The 27,140-nt window shown below is 34.1% G+C and overlaps 1 protein-coding gene across 19 annotated transcripts in view; it reads right to left on the reverse strand.

Annotated features, from left to right (window-relative positions):
• Window positions 1–27,140, reverse strand: part of LOC123547155 (Kv channel-interacting protein 4-like) — a 548,972-nt gene that overhangs the window by 30,457 nt on the left and 491,375 nt on the right. The gene's annotated exons all lie outside the window — the stretch shown is intronic.

The following is a 27,140-nucleotide window of genomic DNA, read 5'->3' on the forward strand; positions in this document are numbered from 1 at the left end:
TTGTACTTAGAGTATTAAACATTTTTGACGTTAAAATGAAGTATTTGGTAAACTGTACAAGCCTTCCATGAATAAAACTATACTATTGTCAACTAAAAACACAAAAAAAAACATTTTGAAACCAAATGTCTCTATTTAACATTATATTTTTCACAAATCAATTAATTTTATTTTAAACATTTGGCTCTGCTAATCTTTACGAAAGAGGATCAAGTATGGGGTTTTCTTGATTTGTAAAGCATTAGATAACTAACTGGAGTTAACTGAAGAATATAGTATGCTAAATGCGAAATTTGCACAAATAAGAAACATACAAGAATTATAAGCTTAAATGTATTTCTAACTTTGAGACTTTTCTATCGCCTGCAGAAATACCAATTTTGATGTAAAAATATGCTTTCATGTATTTACATACACATTTTTAAAGCTAAAAATCTTTCAGAAAAGCCATAGACCTTTTAACTAACAGAATACAGGACAACAAGAAATGAAAGCATTCTGTCCGAATATTCTCAGAGCAAGATTGCAGATTTATATGCCCGGTGTACTTGTGTTTCACTGTCCTTCAAATACAACACTTCAATATGCATTATTCAGCCCCTGAACCCTGATATTCATTAATGCACCACAGTGACTATATTATTGAATTTGTGCATTCTGTCTATTAACGTTCAAGGTTTTAACACAAATATCGCAAAAGCTAACTTTTCCCGCTACCAGTTCGGGGGAAAAACACATCTGTTCTACTCCTTTATTGTCCAATTATAGTTTAATTCCTTATGTCCATTTAATGACAAGCCATAGGAAGTGTATCTTTCAGATTTTCAAATCTAACTGCAAGTACCAATACAGAGAAATGAAAATTCATTTCTGATAAAATTTCAACTCAGCTGACCCCTGCCTTAAAATGTAAACCTTAAGCTACCAGATGGTCTCAATGAATTGCATAAACATATGGCAGTAAACCACTGATCTCTATCAGTTAGGCTGTGGTCAGTTCTTGACACTGATTGATAACAAACCTAAAAAGAGGTTTGTGAATTTTCGGATTGTACTAGACTATGATATTGGACATAGGATATAGACTGGCTCAGTTCACTACATTCGATCATAAAAATGTAAAAAGGTATATCATACTCTAGGAGCTAGTCTAGTAAACACGATATCCAGCGAGTGATATCTCTCATTTTATTTCAGAGATCTGCAGACGCAAATGTAGTTGCATGTTTGTTCAAGATAGTCCGTTATTTGGAAAAAAATCTGTGCATGGCAAATTTCATATACAAGGTATACCATTAATCTAAATGTCACATGACTGGTTCTGTTACATTTTTAGTCATTAATGTTTCTTAATGTATGGTCGTGAGATATTATACTCAGTCATGTAAGCAAAAGAGTTATTGGTTTCCTGATTTAACATTTGTCTCTGATACACAATGACAGGATTTGGTTTTCAATGAGTTGTAATTATTCCTCTTAAATACAGACTTATTTATAGAAAAGGAACGGTCGTTAACAATGTAAGTACAGATCAAGTTACTTCTCGTGAACCAATATCTATTGGATCTCTTGTTTCTTGAAAATTTCTCTCTGTTTCATCAACGAAGTACAGCGCGAGACAAACCATTCTTAGACTAGTTCATGGTTCATTCAGCTGCCAAAATTAACGAAGGTGTTGCAGCAAAAAGGCATTACTCTGTTAATACAAAAATACTAGTATTTCTAAAAAAAAGCAATACAGAAAGCTGTAAACCATCTTCTTATTTATTACGTACTCATTTTTGGCAAAATATTTACTTTGATCGTGCCGCATTTAAAAGCAAATGAACATAACGGCAAAGGAGAAATACAATCTTTTCAACGATTTTGGTACAGAACTAATCAATAAGCTCTCGTATTACGCACCATCAACTGCTTGCCAATAGCACAACAGGAAACTGAAAATTACAGACATTGAAATTATTAGCTCAAACCGTATCGTACAATTACATAATTTGTAAAGAACAATACAACGTAACATAAATGCTTATTAAACATTAACGTTTTCGCATTTTCGCATTTTCGCATAACTCTTTAGTTCTCGCTAATTTCTCTTATGTTTCCGTTATTGACATTTACTTATCAATTTGTATGCGTGTTACTCAAAATGTTTGGTAACTTCCTTTGATGTAAGCGCAGCATGGATAAATATTTTTGTTCAGAAAATTGATAATCAATTTGTCTATTAGTAGACTACAGTCATATCAACAGTCCGATCAGCACAAATAGCGACGTTCCAACAGTAATTGAGATGGCAGATCTTATTCGCCAACCCAGACATTATTTGAGGATAAGGGATGACACCAGAAATATAAACTATGACTTTTCCGAACAATCTGGATTGTGAGCCTTGCCAGACTCACACCAACAACGGTGAGAAGAAAATGCAAGACTCCGTTAATAAAAGCACCATTATTTACTCACATGTAGCTAGAATAACTTATAGTTAGTGCGTTAGTGATTTAGTGTAGTGTTCAAAACTGATACAATACAAGTTCCATTAAAATGTCACCAACAGATACATTTGTTTTGTTTTGACAGCTTGAATAAATTATTTGTACTTTCTTAGAATGTTATGGAATTATTTTAGAAATGTTACTAATTGTAATATAAAATTATCGACTAGCGACCATTCTACTTACTGAGTTTAATCCTGTGGGCATAAACCGGGTAAAAAGAACTACTACATCGTGTTCTCCCTTTTCACCATCACAGCTTAACTTCAATTTGAGTGGGCACAAGATCTCATGTTAAAATCTACTCAATAACGCATTTTTCAATACAGAAGAAGGCGTTTGAATTAGATTTCATTATTCAGCTTTATCCGATCTGATTTAGATTCTGAAGTATAGTCACTCTCTCATTTCAGCTCCACTTATCGTCTCATATGCACTTCAGCCTAAAGGCTTGTGGTGTCGTAGATAAATTAATTTGTGTCCATACTTCTAAATACGCAGTGTCGTTGCCATTCTCCCGTGGGAAATATAAACCGAAGTACCGCTTGTCCATTGGGACAATGTACAATATAATGTTTTGTCTACACAAGCCAATATGATTCTCGGAAAGTGAGTTTCCCAGTTCTAGAGATCGTCTGTTTGATTCATCTATTTTATAATTAGATTTATTTTATGCACATGCCGAAGGCCTGGTCTTCGATACTTGAAACTTCAAATAAGGGAAAAATGTATAGTTGCTTTAAAGATAGCATATCCTTTGAGGAATATTTTACTTTACTTCCGAATTCCCTTAGACTCCCAGTTATGCATTTCCGTACAGGCAACCATAGATTCCCAATAGAAACAGGCCGGTGGAGCCAGTCATTTATTCCACACGAGGAGCGTAAATGTGTTCTGTGCCCTTTAAATGACTTGGGAGACGAAGTTCATTACTTATTTGTATGCCCATTCTTTAAAGAAAAGCAAACTAAACTTATCCCTAGAAAAAATTCTATACAAGACCTAATATCCCGAAATTCAAGGAACTGCTTGCCACTAGAAATCCGAAACAGCTGACGAATCTTGCAAAATACGTTCTGTTTATCACGAATGCCTTTAGCCGTCCACAAGTTTAAATTTATCGTGACAGTATTCATTTAATATTTATGCCCGTTTTATAGTTACAGTATTTATCTATGTCTAATCATAAGTTTAAATTTATAATTACAGTATTCAACTATGTCCGCTCACAGATTTTTCTTTGTTTCAGTATTTATCTATGATGTCCTTCTTATTACAGTATTCATCTTGGTCTGTTCATAAGTTTGAATATAATAGTTACAGTATTGATCTATGTCCGTTCACAACTTTATGTTTTTCTTCGTTTCAGTATTCGTCTATGTTCGTTTTATACTGACAGTATTCATCTAGGTCCGTTCACAAGTTTAGATTTACAGTTATAGTATTAATCTATGCCCGTTCACAATTTTAAATTTAAAGTTACAGTACAACTTTAATGTTTTTAATCTCAGAATTCATCTTTGTTCGGTTTATAGATACAGTACTGATCTATGTCCGTTCACGTGTTTTAATTTATAGCTTCAGTATTCAAGTATGCCCGTTTACAAGTTTAATTCTATATTTACAGACTATTCATCTACGCCTTTTCACAACTTTAATTTTTTAGTTTTAGTATTCATCTATGCCCGTCTTATAGTTACAGTATTCATCAACGTCCGTTCACAATTTTAAAATTTAAAGTTACAGTATTCACCTAAGTCCATTTTAAAGGTACTGTAACAGTACTCGTCTATGTCCGTCCATAAGTTTAAATTTATAGTTACAGTATCTATCTATGTATAATCCATTGTTATATTTTTTGTGTAGTTGTTAATGTTGTTTTTATTAAGGAAAACAAATTAAACAAACATAAATGGCTGTGACAATCGGCGATTACTGCCCCTGCCCTTGTATACAAACTACTAGCATTCTTATCGTACGTTTCATGCAATATAAGAAATTTAGATAAAACAAAAGAAAAAGATTAACCATTTTCCCCACAAACATAAAATGTATATATCACCAATACCAATACCCGTTTGTGAATTATTTGTATATATGTTTTGCGCACATGTTATTGCAAAATGTTAATTTGTAATCTGTGCTTCTTCAATAAAGTTATGTTCTGTTCTGTTCTATTCTGTTCTATGAGTAAATGCCACCTGGCTGGTCCTGTCACATTTCCCATCTTAAGAATATTACAGTATTTATAAAGGTTATGATAGAATACAACGAAGTGAAACAAGACGTCGTATCCTCATGTTCAGTTAAAACCTAATGTGTTTAAGAAAGAAATGGACATTATTCACACAAAAGCATACGTAAACGACACAATCCTGTACATACAAGGGCATGTATGTTTGGTTATAAATAAAATATGAACTGTCTAATTCATGACAGTTTTAGTGGAATAGATGAATATAAGGTTATGTGGACGACGACAGGAGTCATTTGTTATACTACATTTCTTGTGCGCAGAGAAATCAACCAAAGCAAATATGAAAATAACAAATTACACAGCGGTTAGATTTTGTTTGATTTTGTTCGTGATCCGGCATCGCTAGCTGTCTCAAATTCTTCTCGTATTTTCTCATATTTATCAGTATTACGAGATCTGAGGTCAGCAGATTGTCTCCAAGTATTGATCAACGCTTGTCGGTAATTGACAACAACATTGCCTTGGCAACACATGGATTAAGTAAACCTCAGAGCCTCTTTTTATAATATGTTTAATGCTAGCATTACCATACAAGATGAGAATATGAACGATAACCTTGAGGCATTCAATTAAGCCGGGAAATTTTATCATATGGAGGCTCTGTCAACATAGGCAAGAAAATGTGGAATTGCTTTTTGATAAGTAACACATAATTATGATTTTCATTTAGTATTAAGTAAACATAAAAAAGTTAAATATATGAATATTGTCAGCAATAATTTAAAATACTGAAATTAACAAGTTAAAACGATGACAACTGGGTGCATTTTAGCGTTAAGATATTGCCAAAGTGCCTAATAAACGAAGTTGATATCAAAATATAATAATTATAGTACAATTTGTTTTTTTATTTAGAACAAACAAATGTGAAATGTAATAAACTAGTATAAACAATGAGATGAGCAATAAAACTGGGATTGCCAAACAAGAAGAAAAAAGCGCAAAAGATGCATAACTGCTATGTTATATTGGTAAAAATACTGTTTAAATGACTGTTTAAATGACTCTTATTTTTTGAACCAGGGTACAAAAAATAAAGATTGTCACACAAAAAGCGCTGTTCAGTATATTAAACGAATTCAAATTATGGTTTAACAGTTTCATTTCATTATACGCCACATGACAGCATGCAATTTTTTCAGTCGCGTATATCAATTGCAAGTTATTTGATAAAGCGTATTTAGGTCTTGCAGAAAAACATATCTTAAACATTATCTTAAATTAGCATTACATCCTCGAGCATCAAACTGCTATTGCATAAACTTCCAGTCAAACTTAATGTAAAAAGATCCGATCATTTCAAACAACTTTAAAAAACACTAAAATTATCATATTGTGCCTTAATATTTTCCCAGTAAAAATGACGAGGCCTTCTCAACAATTACCTGTCGTAAGCCCATTTTCTCCTTGTTATAAGAGGTTTAGTGACTCGAACAGAACCACAGCGTTAGATCTAATTTAATCAAATCTATCATAAGATCTTCTAAAAGAAAAAAAAACACAACCTAGCAAAGGAATAACAGACCCAATTTGATTAACCTTTAGTCTGCTGGCGGGAAGTGATTCTGCCTTTGCGACCAGTGCAGACAAAGATCAGTCTGCACATCCGTGTAGGCTGATCATGGTCTGCACTGTTCGCTGTTCAGTCAGTAAATTTTCAGTGAAACCCCCTTTGAATAATAAATGGTATTGCCCAAATTGGTTGACTGACCAGTCCATTTTAGAAATTTAGCAGACCCAGTTTGACTAAGACTGTTCAAGCCAGCCTCACCCCAAGACAATTTGAATACTGAAAACTTTTACTGAGCGGTTACAATATAAGTAACTTTTTCAATGTCTATGTATTGTTGGTTTCTACACGATTGTATAAAATGTCAAGCAGGAGGCTTCAGTTCTCTTTTGTGCTGCATAGTCTGACCAGGAGACTATAAAATGGAAAAACCACTCGAAGCGCCAACATTTTGTAACTTTTTAATCTACCCTCGTCTGTGTTAGACACAAAAGGCTGATCACTGCAATGGGGATAATAAGAACAGAGTTACCTCTGGTTATCTCCACAGGGGGCGCTGGTGAAATAAAGGGTAAACATTATCCCGCCTGACCTTAGATTTACTATAGAATGTAGTAGAGATTCTGCATAATAAACACTAATTAATTTGTAATTTCCTAGGTATTTGACCTTAAACACTAATTAATTTGCAATTTCCTTGGTATTTGACCCAGAACAAAATAAAAATTTTTAAAATAGTCAAATAAGTACTTAAATACATTGATTTAAAGGATTTTTGAGTAGTTCATAGATGAAACGAATAAAAAAAATTTGATTATGGTTCAGTATTGTTGTGTACCACTATGTAAGGGTTATGGAGGAATTCATTTTCCAAAAGAACAACATTTAAAGGATTTATGGAGAGTAGCAGTAAAAATAGCAGATCCTGGGAATAAGACAAAACTGTGGCAACCCAGTAAACACGATAATGTTTCAAAATATTAAGATCTTGAACTTGCCAAAAACAAAACTTAATCAAGGATTACATTCGTGTACTTCAACATAGCTAATTTCGGTAGATGTATTTTTGGTAAACTTGCATAACTATTATTGTTTTGTGCAGAAATACCAAGAAATATGAACTATTGATGCTGGACTGTTATATATTTATTTCAATTACAAACAATTATTTATCAAATGCATAATAGCATTTCATAGACTGAACATCATATTGTACTGCAAATGTCTACATTAATCATCATCAATGTTATTTCACAAATGTTCAGCTATATATTTCCACAGATACATTTTGTAGAACAGTTCTAGCTTTGGTAAAATGGTGTGTTTACAGTACTCATGATCTAGTTCAACTTTTTGTACAAACATATCCTTGAATGTATACACAACGAAAAAGCAATATATATATACATCTTTCACTGTATCTGATAATAGTAGTTTGAAGTTTTCTTTAGCTCCATTTTTTCGTCCCTATAATCCAAGTATGGAAAAAAATTTCAAGGTTGGATAATTGCCTCTTTCCCAGCATATGGACATTTCACCTCAACTATTGTTTGTTCATTGATGACTCCGTCGGGTGTTGCAGCCAGATATGGACTTTCTCTACATGTGAATAAACCGCAGTTGTTGACACTATATTCCGTATGCTTTTCAAATTTCTTAATTGCTGTTTTTTTTTCATATTGCTTCCCAATTTAAGGAAGTGGATCCTATGGTCTGCTTGCAGTTGATGAAACCCTTCAGTGGACCAATTTGAATCCTGAGGTTCTGGTAGGAGAATAGGTTCATTCTGAAGTCTTGATTTCTGTCATATGCTTCAAGTCTGAAAGTTAGAAAAAGAAAGACACCATACATTCCTCAAACAAGATATAGTGCTAGCATAAATCATTAACCTGTAAAATGTTAACCAAAGGCTACTCCCAGTATTATTGCTTTATATAAGCAACACTAGATCTAAATCTACAAATAATGAGATGCAATAAAGATAGCACCAATAAAACTTGCAATGCACACCATGGCCTACATGTATTTAATATAAGACATAATAATTTGCCTCTGTGTACTGGTTTCTCAAGGTTTAAATGGATTAATACTATTTGTCTGAGAATTATTTAATTATAACAACATAAAAATATACCTTGTTAACAAATCTTCCTTTCTGCCTTTGATTGATGCCCTTCTTTTTATTAATTCTCTCTGTAATTGTATAACTTTCCATCCAAAATATTTTGATTTCCTCTAAGAATCCATTTGAGATAAGAATCTGGGTCAGCATTGTTTACCCCTTATTTTACTAGCGCCACCTAGCGAGTAGCTGGCTTATTATCCCCATTCATTTGTTCTTTACAACCTCGTAATGTATAAACGTGAAATATCGTTATCCGATGCTAGTAAAACAACGAAATTGCTGCTTATTGGGTTAAAATTTGACTTAGATAAAGTATAAACGGTATAAATGGCTGGGTTCAGTTTTCAAAGATATGTAATTACACGCTTTTCATGCAGATATATGTATAGGCATAGACAATTAATGATGTTTACAATAAAATCCTAGACTGAACTATTTCTTGAGAGCTAATCTTCACTCTTTCTTTCGGGAAATAAAGCAAGCTGTTTATTTTGCTGCCAAAATGTATTAACAAAAAGCAGAAACATTCTATGTAAATAAATAAATACCCATTAAGCTGTTCGCTTTTTGCTGGTTAGGAAAACACATATAAAGTACTCAAATTATTTTACAGTAAAAGTTTTTTGCTTTTTAAATCAAATAAACATTAATACGAGGGTTATTAGACAAAAAAAAGAAATCTATTATCTCTTAACTGGTTAAATACACTTTTCCGTTCAAAGCCAAACATTAAACTCTCGTATTCCTTACCGTTAGGTAATTGTCATTAATATTATTCATACGTGTGGAAAGAGACAATTATAGATATTTGTTTTCAAACATTGGAGAGTATGTATTGATCAGTAAAGTACTTCACATGATACTGTTAGCCAAATAAATTCTCTCAACAAAGCACAAAATGCAACAAAAGGCACCATATATATAACGAAAACTACTGTTCGCAAAAATATATAATAGAAAAAGAGGTCCTAAAGAAACCATATATTCAATATCACTGTCATTTTGCAGGAGGCAGAGCGACAAGCGGTCCAACCAAAACAGAACAAAATACAAGCACACCAAAGTCGTCTTACTCCCAGTTTAGCTCTAGGAGTAAAACACCTGTCCCGTCTGATGCTTCAAAGAAAGTGTGTATTTTCCCACTGCGAAGGGGTTGAACACTTTACCTTAACCATACTGGACACGACTGATTCTGCCTTTGCAGTCTGATCGTGACCTGCACTGTTTGCCATTCAGTCAGTATCTTTCTGGTAAGCATCCCTTTTAACAGTTAATGATACTGTCCAAACTGAAAGATGGACGAGTTCATTATAGAAATTTAGCAGGGTAATGGTTTAAAACAAAACTGGAATTACTACATTAACTACGCGATATAATCTGCTGATTTTTTATTTAGTAAAATATTTCTGTTATAGTTCATTTGAACAAACGTAGTTTCAAGGGTGGAAGCAGTTTAAAGATTTTGTTTGTTGTACTTGTAGCGTTAAATTGTTACAAAATTCATTAGAAAATACAAATAAGATTCTAGAACTTTCCCTGAAAAATGTGAAACAAGCACAGACACATTTGTTATATTTTGACATCTTGAATCATAAAAAATAGTACCCATTTAGAATTCTGTGAAATGAACTTGGAAACACTACTTGAAAGATAATAACATTACCGATATATTGACAAGTATTTTTTTGTGTACGTAGTAATTTTATTTATACAAGAGAATGGCAAGTTTTCCGCCCAAGACGAACATAAAAAACAACAGGACGGTCTATAACGAGACCAGGGTTGATCTTTAACATTACTTTACGATCTAATTTCATCCCATGGGAATAAAACATCTCAATATATCAGTAATTCTGTCCGACATCTAACTTCACTGTCATCCAAATTCTGAGAAATGCTCATGAACTAGTAACATTAAAGCTACATTTCCTTAATTCAATATCTTCCAGGCAGATTTACAAGTCATATAGTCGAAAAGTGGGCGACAATAAGAAACTGCTTTTACAGGGAAAGTAAGGCTTTTGTACTTCAAGTTTGATCTTGAAATTGGACGTTGCATTCTCTGTATGCCGTTTTGATTATGGTAACAGTTGACGCTAGTTTTATGAGAGAAAAAAATCCATTGGTTAGGAAGATACAGGGTGGACACATTTTTAAACTATGTGACATGTGATACCTAAGTGTGTTACCTTGGCCTTAATAACCTTGGTTGTAAGACACTGCATGTTGTCTAGATGTGGTCAACAATTCATGCTAATTTTATACAAAAGGCTTTCTAGTGTTTTAGAAAATATGGATTGGAAATGAAGTTAAGCTTTATGACCTTTCTCCTCTAAGTGTGACCTTGACTTTGGACTTTGTGACCAGGGTGAGTCGTCTAGATGATGGTAACAATTGACGCTAATTTATGAAGCTATTTACAGTGATTAAGACGATATGGTACAGGCACGCATTAAAGTTGATTCAGCTTTGAACTTAGTGTGACCTTGACATTTGAGCTTTAGCGCCATAGAAAATGCCGGAAACTACAGTCCGGTATACGTTTCTGTTTTAAATCAGCTGTAACGTCCCTTTCGATCTGCAAATATATTAACAGACAAATTTGATATAAATACAAAAACATATATAATTTTTTCTGATTACTAACACACAGCTTGTAGTTCTTAATATTATCTGGATCCATTTGTCCTAGAAAATGTTTTACTCTTTTGGGGAAATACTAAGCAAGGATAAAATCAGTATATCGAACGGTTTTATTTGATTAATCTATTTCAAATTTGAACACAGGAGGAAACGTTTTCCAATAATGTATTAGGGTTGTTTTCAATTGCGTTTTGCACTTTTATCAGACCTAAATAACGTTCAAATCAATATTACTTTTTAAATCAAATGTACTTTAAATGTACTACACATTACTTTATATCTATGATAACAGATTAAAAGTAGAAAACTTCTCGTAAAGATAAACAGTTTTGCTTATTTAAATATCTCTTTCATCCGTCATAAACTTCTAAAATTTATTACTTCTCTGGTAAGACTATGTGTGCTCCATGGCTCATCTTACAAGTGCTTGTGGTCAGATATAGAGATTTTTTTTTTGGATTTGAAACGGGACACCACACAAGGGATTTTACCGGAATTATTAGATTTCTTTCTCAATTTCAGCCTAATACGAAAGCTGTGCTAAATCGTAACAGCGTCATAAATACCTCTGCCTCAAGTCTTTCAATATCGCTGATAAATTCATTAGTGCCAATATGTCTACGAAATAAGTCCCGTTGTCATTGTCCCGTGGGAAATAAAAACAAACACAGTCTCTCTCAAGAGAAATTTCTACTATGGAATAAAGTTATGTTTCCACTCAAGCTTGTGATTTTCCTAAGCAAAGACAATTCTCAGAAAGCGCCTTTTCATCATTTGCAAGATTAGGAAGTACATGTATATGGTTCTCTGTTGGTTTTGAGTTTCTTCCTACTTAACCGGGTTCTTTGTATACCTGGAGCAATAAGAGGTCTTCAATTTTCATCTGAACACTTTTCAAACATTTTTGTAATGTTCAATGATCTGTTTTTCATTGCAAGAAATAGTTGATTGGCTACAATAATGAATCATGAATCTGCAAGTCTTAGGCCAACACGGAAAATGTGTTTTATTAGTTTTTAAGGCCGGTTTCTTCCATTTGTCATAAAAGTTTATCTTAAAACATTGTAGGGTTTTTATAGTTCACGATTCCACACTCAGACTTCAGTCTCCCGTAGTGCGAGTTATGCCCCAGTAATTAGTTCTTTAACATGCCCTGGAAACAATATTGCGGCTGTGTTAGTAAATAAGTGTTTAAGACATGGAAGACGTGACTTGTACATCCATATCCAGTTCAAAGAGAGAGAGAGAGTTTTGTATAATTCGGGACCTTGTCTTGTGATAGAATAACAACACTTTTATCTTAATCTACCCATTGATCATGTCTACAACTAAACGCTTGTGTATAAGTACGATATTTGACATAAGTAGGCTCCAGAAATAACTGTTCGGACGTGTAAATATCTGTCAATGACAGTAAATCTATAGTTAAGATAAATGAATTGTCTCAAACACGTTAAACAGAATGTTGCGAGGTCATGTGACGACAACAAAAGTCGTTTGCTATTACAACACTTGTACGCAAAAGCAATCAACCAAAGCAAATATGAAAACAGCAAATCACACGGCGGTTAGATTTCGTGATTTTGGCATTGCTTGCTGTCTCAAATTCTTCTCGTATTTTCTCGTATTTATCATTATTACGAGATCTGAGGTCAGCAGATTGTCTCCGAGTATTGATCAACGCTGGTCGGTAACTGACGACAACATTGCCTTGGCAACACATGGATTAATAAATCTCGAGGCGTCTTTCTCTAATGTACTTATGCTAGCATTACCGCATAAGATGAGGATATCAGCGCTAACCTTGAGACATTCAATTTGCCGTAAGAGATATTATGTTTCTGTGGATATTTCAGCAGGAAAACACATCTCTGTCTGTCGGAATCGGGTTGTAAATCGTAGATAAGAAAATTGGGTATTGTCTATAATGGTGCAATAATATCGTTTTCACAGATAATACAAACAAGAAAAAATAGCGTAAAAATGTGGTTGGTACTACCTTCTATCACTTGGAAATCTCGACACGATGGTAATATTTATAATATATAAATATTTGTTGTTTTTTTTTTTCGCAGCTGTATTGCGTTAAAGTGCCTTTGATTAGAATCTTTAAACAAACATAATTAAGACAAACTTACATGACTTAAAAAGAAATACACCTTGCAAAATGTAGTAGAAAAATGAGCAATACTCATTGAGATGGCCACGGCAAAAAAACCGGCTTATCTACCAGAACGTGGATAATTTGATAATCATCTGACGTTTCCGATACAGAAATAAAAAGAAAGAAAAGGAATTGAAATTAACTTAAAACACAATATTTACGAGAAAACTGGTAGTTAATTTCAACTTCTTAAAGGCTTCTTTCTAATTTCAACTCTTCCAAGAAAAGTATAACAAGATCTAGTTTTGGCTGACAGTAATCAGTATGTTTTCAACTTGCATGCTAATGTGTACAAATTTCATACTTGCTGCTTTGAATATTGGGCGAAAAGCTCAAAGGGAGAGTAATATGGTACAGAATTTCACGTAATGTTGAAACTAGTTATTTCCCTTGAATAAATGCAGACTCAGTTTGATGATAAAAAATGTTTATAGCCAATACACGTGCAACAGCTGTCATTGATGATTTGTATGATACAACATAAATACACTAATATCATGGCCTATTTATTATGTCTTTTTTCTTGTAGACCTGTTTCTTTTTATATACTTATTATTTATATTAAATAGATGAATACGAAATAAACCATAAAACACAGCATTAGCAATAAAATGTTTTGCATAAATAAATTGATAAGAGTACATAAACATGTGTAACGTTTTAGTGCCACACAAATCCCGTCGGTGAAAAGCTAGCTCATCACCAAAGGTGATTTGTTGCACATATATACTGTCATTATACTCCAATGACAATTGACAGGTTTACAAATTTGCATATTAGTGGAATTACTTCCCTTTATGCTTTCAGTAATCGTTACATTACTTTCCCCTCCGAGAAATCTCGTCCCGAGATTTGGCCTAGGAAATACATGGGTAAGGCAACTCCAGTCCGGCAGTTGACTTCATCCCACCGCTGCCACCATTTGTAACGTTTCAGTGCCACACAAATCCCGTCAGTGAAAAGCTAGCTCATCACCAAAGGTGATTTAATGTGCATATATACTGTCATTTTACTCCAATGACAATTGACAGGTTTTACAAATTTGCATATTAATGCAATTACTTCCCTTTATGCATTCAGTAATCGTTACATTACTTTCCCCTCCGAGAAATCTCGTCCCGAGATTTGGCCTAGGAAATTCGTGGGTAAGGCAACTCCAGTCCGGCAGTTGACTTCATCCCACCGCTGCCACCATTTGTAACGTTTCAGTGCCACACAAATCCCGTCGGTGAAAAGCTAGCTCATCACCAAAGGTGATTTGTTGCACATATATACTGTCATTATACTCCAATGACAATTGACAGGTTTACAAATTTGCATATTAGTGGAATTACTTCCCTTTATGCTTTCAGTAATCGTTACACATGTTGCATCGTAACATAGTTTACACATTTTATAAAAAGCTAGGCTTGCGGGGAATACTTTTATTTACAATGTCCCGTGACTTTGGAACATGGTGGGGGTATAAGAGTGAGGTTGGGTGCGCACCATAAACCGGTGTAAGCTCCCCAGTGGTGCTTTTTGCCACTGACCGTTCCAAGGCGGTGCCTCACTGTGTTTCTTTATTTGTTTGTTTTGTCCTCGTGTGTTTGCTTTGTATGTGAGTGTGTGTGTTAAAAATGTGCACATCTGCGTGCTGTGGGTTTCAATTTGGGGAGGCTGCGTTTTTGGAACGTGGCATTCCCTGTTTGATATTTATCCTTGTGTTTTACTTTTAGCTTGTTTAATATAAATAAATATGACAATTTAGAGCACAAAGAAGAGTTGATAACTAACAAAAATATTAAAAGACATTTGAAAAGATTAGCGCAATAAGTTCCAGAGTATTCCTAATAGGAACTAGAGCTCGAGGGGTTACAAAACAAAGTGTGCATTGCAGTCTCAGAAAGCAGCCTTACCATTGGTCAATTCAAAGATCATATGTAGATGCTGTAGGTTTGAGAGTATTCTCCCAAATCATTTGACTACCCTTTGACCATTTGACCTAAAAGTATGTATCAGGACTCGCCAAGTGAACACCGAAATATCGTAACTGAATAATTACAAAAATGTCGTTGTAAGTCCTGAGCATGTTTAATATATTTCTAATTGTGTACATAGTGTCATTTAGAAAGATACCGTACATGAATATTAATAATTCAAACAGACTTTTTTGCATTTCTATTTTATCATTACCACCGCCTATGTTGTTATATTATTGAATTATTGGTCATCTTTTAACAGCTTATTTACAACATAAAATACTCTTGAGCCGCTCTCGAATTTTCTTCCGGATATTATAAACAAGTCTGTCTAAATCCTAATGTGAACTTAAGGACGTATGCTAGAATTTGATGCGAAAATTTTCCCAATAACAGAATTTCTTCAAACTTTGGATATTGAAGGACAATCATCTAAAAAACAAAAAAAATGCAATAAAAATCATAGGTCACCGGTATCAAAAAAGAGTTATCTGCTCTTGAAAACGGCATTTCCCCCAAAAATGACGTTTTCAAGGGCAGATAACTCTTTTTCGAATCCGGTGACCTATGATTTTTTATTGCATTTTTTTTTTTGTTTCTTAGATGATTGTCCTTCAATATCAAAAGTTTAAAGAAATTCTGTTATTGGGAAAATTTTCGCCCATCTCATATACAGGGAATTCTAGCATACGTCTTTAACCATTCGTGAAAGCATTCAGTCTCCTTATCTGGCTCATTAGACATTGTAGTTTATGTATCATAATTTCGTTGTGGTAGCATCTGTGTAGATTAAATTAGATTGTGTTTCTCAATCTCTACTTAACAAACGTCTAGACGGACTTAATATGAAATTATGGAGTCAAAAATAAATAAATGAATATTGATGAGACAGGTAGTTACAGATTACAGACGATTACATTTCAGTCAAATACGCTTGTTTGAAGTCGTAACAGTTCAACTGATTTCAAGATTTCGGGTCGACGTTTACGTCATTTGCTTGGGATATTTACGAATTTGTGTGGCTCACTTTACGCTTGTTTTGCCACCAAGTTTTCATTTTGAATATTAAACAAATCTCCTATAATAGATCAAATGATAGAACTTCTCAAAAATACACTAAACTATTAAAGATAGAGAATCCTCTAGTAATTATGTAATACATCTAGTTTATAACAACTAAATTACATTATGTATGATACAGACATTAAAAATGTGATACATTAAAAACATAGAAGTGACATATTTTAAAAGCTGCATTTAAAAATGACAACTTTTCTAAACATAATTATTTCTTCTCTAACGTACCAGTGTCATTGCGAGTTTGTAAATAAAAACTATAAAAAAAACTCTATTTATTCTTCAAAGAGATGTACTCAAACGGATGCTATTTTCTGTGTCATAGCAAAAAATACATGTCATTACTAACGAGAAGTACGTGCACATTTTACTGATTTCCATTCGAATAAGATACGTGTATTAAAGTACAGAAATATCATACTGAAATAAAATAAAATAAAATACATTTCAGCCGTACCATGAGAAAACGAACATAGTGCGTTTGCGACCGGGCATGGATCCAGACCTAGCGCTTGGGCGCATCTGTCGTCTTCAAGGCCATGCATTGCCTTGCGAACATATATTCTGAGAGACCGTGCGGATGCGTAGGCTGGTCTGGATCCATGCTGGTCGCAAAGGCACTATGTTGGTTTTCTCATGGCGCGGCTCATTTCCTCGGGTAGTCTCTGAATAACAGTTGCAATATATCAAGAACTTTATCCTTTAAAATAATATTATCATAATCCGGTTAAAATTACAGTTAGAAGTACTTTAGGTTGGAAAAATACCAAAGCACTTGTTTGCTTTATTGTAATTATTTTGTACTTCATAAACATCATTATATTTGTGTTTAAAAGCTTCTTTAAGTAGACCCCTGATGTTAAAATCACATTTTATTGAAAACTTCGAATCGTTATAATTTACCAAAACGTCAGAGCTACGATCTACGATCTTTTTTCAGTCTGAAGATGATTTTGTGAAGTTATTTGCAGGAAGATAAACAAGAGTCTATTATTAAGCATCATATAATGCTAAGATAGCGCAGACATGCACTTCTAAACCAAAACCCATCACAGCCATGGCGGTAGTCTTTGTTCATATCTTGTGTTTTGTTCATAGGAGATAACTCCTGAGGCCATTCAAAATTTGTGTAATTATGTCCCTTTTCTTCTTAAAACACTGGATAATCGTAAAAGTTTTTTAAAAAAAAGAAAAGATTATACAGTCGGTAGCCAGACTACCATGATGGCAACATCAATTTTGACATTGATATCTAGCTGAATTTTGATCTTTAAAAAATAAAACATTATTCACTATATTCAATTCTATTTCCAGATTGGGTTCGGGGTCAAGGTAACAAAACGTCTGGCCATGGATAGGCGAAGAGAGATTGAGAAGATGTATTACTTTTTCCCATTTCAATTACTTTTATCTAAGATTTATAACTGACTTGAGAAGGGTTAGATTTATTTACGATAGACTGAAAGATAAAGAAACAAGACAAAGAATCTATGCAAGACCCCTGTCTGTTTATTATACAGTTGTCAAGAACAAATGAGAAAACACGAATAAGGCACATAAATAAAGCAATTTCGTTTCATAAACATTGACTTCACAGACGTCTCTTATATAAATAAATGCATTCTAAACATCAAAATGATCGACATAAAACAAGCAAATATCATGATTTATGCTGCAATGATTTATGCTGCAAGCAATATTGCTTCAAACAAAGCCTAGTGCTTGTAAATAACATCCGTGTTTCGAGCTAAAGAAAACCATCTGGTATATATATTAAACGTTTTTGTAAGAAATTAGATTTTTAATGCATTACGTCATTGAAATAATCTATTGCAAGACAAATTAATAAACTATAATTGCAACATCAAAGACAACCATTGAACATAAACTGCTATAGTGCAAATACACCGGAAAATGTTACAAACAAATTTATAGTAATATCAAGAAAGTGATGTGTTTTTCTTTTGTCTTTTCCATGAATGTCATTATTTGTCACGCCATGAATTTAGAATTCCTACATCAGACAACTTCAAAGAGAAATGTGTCCGATAGATCTGCTTAAAGCTCCGTATGTTGCTAGAAAAAGGACTCCCGGGTAAAAAATATCAAAATTTATATAAAATGGTTTAGATAAAAAAATCACAATACAGCCTGTTACAGATCTTGAAGCTACCCAATGTGGTTTGACGTTCTTTGCGTTATGCAGCGGGCTGTGCATAGAGCGGGCCACATGGAACACACGCCTATCACTTAGGACAGACGGTCACCACGTAAATTTAATCGCCAAAGACAGGTTGCCACCAGAGCAGGTTATTTGTGTACGCTAAATAGCCGTTGTGTGCACTGAATTTGTTCCTAGTACAGTCTGTATCATTATCAAAGTGCTTTTTTATGTCATCAAAACGCCAAGTCGGATTATTTTACAGAAATACATTTTGTCTGGGAAACCCGAGAATTCCTAGTAGACATAAATCTTACAGTCCGTGTCAGACATAAAATGTTAGAATTTTATGCATTTTGTTCCAGACATGAATCAATCTTGTAACAAACATTGATGGAAGCAAATGGTTTATTGAGAAGCGAATACTACGGAATGTGCTTGAAAACGTGTCTGGATATATATGCATAGAGAGACAAGATAGAAAAGACAGAAATTAACGTCTTCCATATTCGGAGAACGTTAAAGTCTTGTTTTATATTTTGTACTTTGGTGTCAGCGAAAAGTTAAATTACTTAAGGTGACGAACTCGTATAATTTGGTGAACACTGACGCCCATATGCTGATATTGACCCAACGTTTTAAGCCCGAAGGTTCAGTTTCGGGGTATTACGTAAAGTAGCTTTTCAGGAGCGTTTTATAAAATTCCACACTATAGAACGACAAAAGGTCTATTTCAAGACCGGATAAACTAAACAAATATTCGATAGTATGCAGTTTTAGATATATAGTAAACAAAATGCTTTTTTACTTAAGAGCTATAAACTTTGTGCCTACATGTACACATTAGTGTACGCATGCGTATAAATATACTCTTAACCCTTATCATGCTGGACACGGTTGATTTTGCCTTTGCGACCAGTGCAGATCATGATCAGCCGGCATATCCGTTCAGTCTGATCAAGATCTGCACTGTTCGCCAATCAGTCAATATCTTTTTGATGTGCCCCCACCCTTTTAACAGTTAATGGTACTGTCCAAACTGAAGAATGGACAAGTTCATTATAGAAATTTAGCTGGGTAAGGGTTAATGAAGTGTAATTTTGATAACTTATACCAGTAATGATGTAGAGATTTACTCTCAAACAAAATATTTAATCTAATTATTAGCCCATACAAATAAAAAGTTAAGTTACAGAATATTTCCTTGACTTTATGACTTTACATCATTCTAGAATCTAGTGTTCTGTAGTAGCAAAATAGTTTTATTTATTGACTACGTCAAAGCATTATTTATTGAACTACATCACCACTGGATTAAAGGTAGTTAGATTCAATCTGACTTTGGTCAAGTAATTACTAGTACAAACCATCTGATCATTTAAACTCATTTACGGTCAATGTGTGCTTATCCCTACCACTATTGATACATTAACATTCTCCTCAAGTGACAAGCAACATCAAGTGGGGGATAAAAACATATAAGACATTGCCTTCAGACCTAAAATTTATGAAACGCGTCTTTTCTTATTACAATTCGAAATATTAACAACTGACACAAACATGAAACATGATTTAAAGCTTTGCGCCACTAAACTTACTTCTCAGCAATAATCCATGAATTATTTTCCAGGAAATTTAATTTGATTTTCTAAATGATTAACGATGAAGGGAACTTCAATGTGTTTATACCGATTTTACGGTTATTTTCACAACTTGAAGGAGAGTAATGCAATCTAATTAACAAATGGCAAATCAATTTTCATGTAAAGTGCATTCACACTTCAAAGGCAGACCTGCAATTTATGGAAAACTTGCAACAGCTTGGAAGTATCTGATAAAAGAATAAAACATTTGTGTCGAGTTTTAGCGTTGAAGCTAAAGTAATGGAAATGTAATATGTTGCCAAGTTTGTGTCATGTCATACGGTTTCTGTTTGCTGAAACAGCTGAGGAGGACACACAGTTAGTTTTCACAAGGAACAGACTGTCCAAATCTACTCCAAACCTTTAGCCCAAGTCGTGTTGGACGGCTTTTGTTTTGAATTTGCCAATTTTAACCACTCGGCAATGTACCACTGATCTATACATAGCACAAAAATTAAGACTAGCTCCTAGACTATGATATATCATTTTTTTTTACATTTTTATGATTAAATGTAGTGAACTGAGCCAGTCTATATTCTATGTCCAATATCATATAATTTCAACATCAGTCCTCTGTGAAAATCTCTAAAATAGACTGGCTTTTGTCTCTATGAAATTAAATTCACCAAAAGAGGAAAAATGTAGAAATACATGTATATTATTTTCAGTCTAGTGGCTAGTCTACACAAAAATGTTAGCAGGTAGAAAGGCAACTACGTTAAATAATGTCAATTAGTTCGTTTCTTTCAGCTGTCCTTAAATATAAGTACAGTTCGTTCATTCAGAAAGGTGCTAATGAGGCCGAAAGGGGACATACATACCAGCTGATTTGCATATTCCTAACACTATTTTGGTGTGTTGTAACAGGAATATGGTTATATTGGATTTTGTGTTCTCCGCAAGTAGCTGCCCAATTCTCCACATGAATCAGACGTGGAGGACAAAAGATTTAAGACACAAAATCTTTTATAAAATCGACACGGAGAAGGGACCAAACTCACGACCCTGCGATTCATAGATCTGCGCTCTTCCTATTGAGCTAAGCGGGTGGGCTCTGGGTGCAATGGATAAGTAAGAATGTCTGTAGAACGTTTAATATTTGAGTCGCGCCATAAGAAAACCAACATAGTGGCTTTGCGACCAGCATGGATCCAGACCAGCCTGCGCATCCGCGCAGTCTGGTCAGGATCCATGCTGTTCGCTTTCAAAGCCTATAGCAATTAGAGAAACCGTCAGTGAACAGCATGGATCCTGACAAGACTGCGCGGATGCGCAGGCTGGACTGGATCCATGCTGCTCGCAAAGCCACTATGTTGGTTTTCCCATGGCACGGCTCATTTATAAATATGGATCGAATATCCATATAAAGCGACATTCAGCGTTTCCGCGTTTTGATAAGTCTCTGTAGACAGAATTGTAAGATTCCACATGATCCGACTTTGTGACATTTTGCAGAGTATTATCAAGGGATTTTGTATTGAAGGTTCATGTGCAATACAGGCTTGACACAAGAATTAATTACTAATAGATGAAATGAATGCATGCAGTCTAGTAAATTTAAATGAATTGCAGCTCTTGAGGGGGGAATTCAAAAGTTTAAATGAAAGTAGTATTAATCTATCATGCATATTTCGGATGTTTTATTTGTGAGTTCTAAAAGCAAATTATCACAAAGTGTAGCCGGGATCCTAGTTTATTAAACTGAAATAAGAGGCATGCCGAATTAAACTGGTATCTCTACTGGTTGTTTTAGACCACAACATTGAAATTAAACTGTAACATTTTCGGAAAGGCTGTAACAGTGTAACATGTGTCAGATGGCAGAGATGTAACAGACGGTGTTGCAATACTGTCATGCATTTTGAAATAGAACATCAAACAAAAATCCTGTTTGTAATATTTACGTTTCGCCTTTTAGTTCCAGTCCTCTGATACAGTTAGAATAGGCACGAATGCTGTAACACACGTTCTTTACACCTTATCTCCTAAGCCAATCAAAAATATACGACAATTTGTAGTGTAATGCTCAGGTGTTTTGTATTTTATTTCGGGTATTTCTTTCAGAAGTTTAAGATTTTAAAAATTGTAGAAGATGAAAACTGTACATTTCATAAATTTACAAGTCAGACAAGATTTGACAATCTTCAGTAGCTTAAGACTTGTTGAACTTGTAGGTATCCTTAAGTGATCGGAAAATTAGATAATGTGTCTGCTGTGTTTTCCTGTATAATCCTTTATAAACTCAACACACTCTGTGATCAGGGGAGAGGCTGCCCAAGTTGCGGGCTAAGGGACTTGTTCCCGCTCTCATGAGCTGAAACTTAATAAGCATTGTTAAGAGCTAGGCTGAAGTACATTTATAATTAAGAACATCTGTTTATAGAGTTGTTAACATAACTGTTTTATAAGTCTCATTGAACTTTGAATATATCTGTGAAATTAGACTGAACATTCATAAGTAACTGTGCATTGCTGTCGTAGAAAATAAATGTTAGAACTGTCGTAATGTGTTGTGTTCAAGACAAGCTTCAGGTACACAGACCCAGTGCTACGTTACAATATCATATTTAATGGAAGACGCTACTTGAAACAACAAACACTACATGTACTCCCAATAAAATCGATCACATTCGCGTGTTTCAAACTGTAAACTGTATTTTCTTCTTGTACAAAGGTGTTGAACAATTCTTATTGAAGAGACTGGTTTGCCTCGTGGGAAATACTTGTTTTATTCTATCATGCAACAAAGAAACAGTTGTAAACCAGTCAGTCGAAAACTGGAGTGAAGTGTTTTTGTTCTAAAATACAAATTATGACTAACAACAAAAAAAATCGGTATTTTTCGTTTTCTGTAATGCCTATATATATCATTGTAATAATGAAAGAAATTATTTTGGTTTACCAGTTAATATAGTTAAAGTTCCTGTAATTATAATATAACACACCCTTACTTAATTTAATTTTAAAAGGTGCCTTTTCGGCCGCATAAAATACTTTCGTACAAAGCATTTTGAAAGCGACGTACCACTTTCCCGAAAAGAACATTTTATTGTTTAACAAGTTTTAGACACAATAATGCAGATATCTTTTCTGCCCACACCTGTCAAGTCTGAAAAGTCTGCAATTCTCATACAATAACAGAATGTATGGGCTTTTTACTTCTGGCATTTGGTTTATTTGTGGTAATTCATATTTTTTTATATCTCCTTAATGGTCATAATTGTTTTATATTCGTGCTTAGATGATATACTCAAGATGCCAAGGCCACATATAGGATAATAAATGGTTTACAACATTTACTCCTGAAATGCTCGAGACCACGCGAGGACTTGGAACTTCCTTTATAGACCGCATGAGGTGTCTGAAAACGTTGAAAATGTATTTTTGTTACCGAAACATTAAATTCATATCCACTTGATACAAGAGGTAGTTTTGTCAGTCTGGTGTTATAAGACAATATTCCAACATATACGTATGGCTATTGAGAAGGTCTAAATGGCTCGTCATTCTCACCTTTAATACAACATCATTTTATTCCTGTATTTTGTTACCTAACTGACGGTTACAAAAACGATTTCCATGCTCTTTTTTTTAAAGAAAATATATATACTGGGATACATTTTGTATGGAAATGGAATTCTCCCAATATATAAAGAAACTAAACGTCTCCAGAACCAGGAATCAATATAATGTTGCCTAGAATGTTACTGAAAATATATGTTTGATCTCGGCTCAGTATTTGAATCAAAAGTTTACTTCGCTGAACGTAATTGATACGAAAAGTGATTTAGTCCGCCTGGCGTGTCTGAAATGGTTGCCAAGACAAATTCCAACAAATACGTTTGATTAATAGGCAATCTGATTACGCATGTTTTAACTGGCTCTTTGTTTTTCCTTTTAATCAAAATAGTTGGAAAACTAGCCAAACTTAACATTGCATGAAACTGCGTATTTCAATGTTTGCTACGCGGAAGCATCTACCACCAAAAATACGAAAGGTGCACTCCGTGTCCGATAGTTAAACACAGAAGATTATTTACTTATCATTTTTCTTTGTAAATAATATATCTGTAAGTATCTCTTTGTAAACACTTTATCAACAAAGGTTAACAGGCTCCGCTGGTATTCTAAGCCCAGTGTAAGACTTTAAGACTTAATTTACAAACACACTTACAAACGAAGCGACTTAATGAAGCCTACATTGTTAGAGCATGATAATAATGTAATTGAGCCGCGTCATGGGAAAACCAACATAGTGGCTTTGCGACCAGCATGGATCCAGACCAGCTTGCGCATCCGCGCAGTCTGGTCAGGATCCATGTTGTTCGCTTTCAAAGCCTATAGTAATTAGAGAAACTGTTAGCGAACAGCATGGATCCTGACCAGACTGCGCGGATGCGCAGGCTGGTCTGGATCCATGCTGGTCGCAAACCCACTATGTTGGTTTTCTCATGGCGCGGCTCAATCATGTTGTGAATAGATATCTCATAATACCGCACAAAGTAGAGATCTTGAACATACCAGTATAATTACTGATCTCATTAACTGTTTATATATTAATAAACGGTATGCAAGAAAGTCATTATATAAAATTGATATTTCAGAAGTGCAAGCGACAAATAAACAACCGATATGCCTTATACAAATTGTATCCTGCGGTAATGCCAGTAGAAATTATGAATTATCGAGCTTATATGGAATTCCTCTAGACACGTTTCTGTAAAATCGCAAATAGAAGGATTAATCTCTCTTCATCATGATAAATCTATCATCCGTCGTCGGCACAAAGCTTGGATGATGGACAATTTGCTTTGAAGTAAGAATTCTATTTCAGGAAAATATAAAATGAATGCAACAAACCACGGGTACAAAGTTAACTTAACTTGGTGTATATACGGCAATCTTATGCATGGTCAATGATGCTATCACTTCATATTGCTCAGCTTAAAGTCAACAACTGTTTGATAACTAAAATCGGTGGTATATAGTGAACATTCCATAGAATGATTTTTGTAGACAAAAATAACCGCGAATATCAAAATATGAAAAAGGTAAAACGTATGATTCAGAAAATGATTTTACCTTTATGTTCATATACAATACCAAATACCTATAAATCGATTATATATCATAATGGTGCAATCACTGGATATTGGAATATAGCATTATGAGATAAAGTCAAATTATCGTGTTCCATCTATACTTGCTATTATGTATTCTACTTTGATAAAATTATATACATACACTCTTTTAGCCAACACTGTAAATATTATACTGGTACCGCAATGGGTGTTGCAGTTTCTACCAAATTTTCTATATTTAGAACTTCCACATATTGTAAACCATTTAATTTCTTCGCAGAATATCAAATTTACGTTTGATAATTGATTCTAGCGCAGTGTTTAATGAGCGGAATACAGTAACTGTTGTAATAAGTATTACACACGTGCGTGTTCCAGTAAATCAGTAATTAAACAGTCTATTTTGCAACATGGACAAATTGATCGGTTCGTTAGTACTTATCCACCTGTACTTCTTTATTTAGTAACTGTTGTTCCCGCCTTTTCAATATTTATATTCACAAAAGTACAGAAAGTCGTTATTCAGCATTTATTTCGCTCTTAAATCGTCTCGACTCAAAAATATGGTACAGGAATAATGTCAACGATCGATCGCTGTATCTTGTCTTCCCAAATAAAAACTTGAGTCTTATTACAGAAATAGCTCCCAAGATACATGCACAGTCGTAAAGCTCAACAACTATTACATATCGTTTGTGTCCGCTTTCCTTCAGGTCAAAAATTAACCGCCAAAATAACCGCTCCAACAGAAATATATTCTCAGAAATTGCTGTGTATGAACATTACTCAACATCCAACAGGTTTGCCGACACGAATCTTCGGACTAATGTAACACAAGGACTTGAGCATTTCTAAATAACATATGTACTTGTTGTTACTTGTAGCTTTTAAGTCAAGCCGGCACAAAAAAGTTAAAGGATATGGGGACCACCAGAAGAGCACTTATGTCCATCAAGGCATTCACAGGCATTTAAGGGCACCTGTTAGAACTGCCTACAATTCTCAAGCCGGCTCGATGGCTTTCTTAAGCAGGGCTTGGTACCAACATTGGTAAGAATTAACTTATTTGAAGTCTGGAACCTAAACAATTTTGTCCGTAAGACCCTTAATATATGTTATAACGTGCTAACTTCAAAACAGGAAGTAATAAAAAGATGTTCTCTCCAAGCAGAGATACCACTTCATTATACCAAGAACTATTTTGTACTTGTCTCAATTAGGATGTCCTTTCGCGGCTAATTATTGTCTGGGAAAGAAATGTCAAAGGCTAAAATAAATATAAACGAGTGACAGGTTTAGATGAATGCCAGTGGCTATAATTGACGGGTGTTAAAAGACGGTTGCCCGTAACTGGCAGGAGCTAGACCTAGTCTGTGTTTAGACCCTGTTTTGTTCATAGGAGATAACTCCTGAGGCTGTACAAATTTTGTATCATTATGTCCCTTTTATTCTCAAAACAGAGCCAAGACGGATATATATAAAGGAATCATTTTTAAAAAAAGTAAAAGATTATCTAGTCGGTAGCCAGACTAGAGCTAGACCCAGGAATAACCAATTTGCACTACATTTTGTACTACCATCAAATACTGCTTTAAAGGTCATATCTATATATGAAAGTTATTCTGAGAAACAGATTTAAATCATGTTGTGGTTTATTTGCATTTGAACTATTGCGTAATAATATTTACTGATAAAAAAAATTCTATAGTTTAAACAACAAATAATTTGAAATTCTAGCACCCTTGCCACCTATCGTGTGGAAATTGCATTTCTTTAACTGTGTCGCCTTTTATTTGGTGACATTAAACATGTTAAATATCTTTTTTGCTAATTATTTCGCATATAATGGATATCAAATAACACGCGTAACATCGTATAAAAATAAAGACATTTTGTGCATCATTTTTCCCCCTGAATTTCATTTGGGCAATTACTTGTATGTTCCTCTAAATTAGGATTTCTCTAAATGGAGTAACAAAATTAATGTCTCAGATAACGGTTTCCGGCGAAGTTGTTATTCAGA

Source organism: Mercenaria mercenaria, chromosome 9 (genome assembly GCF_021730395.1).
Source record: "Mercenaria mercenaria strain notata chromosome 9, MADL_Memer_1, whole genome shotgun sequence".
NCBI classification, from domain to species: Eukaryota; Metazoa; Mollusca; class Bivalvia; order Venerida; family Veneridae; genus Mercenaria; species Mercenaria mercenaria.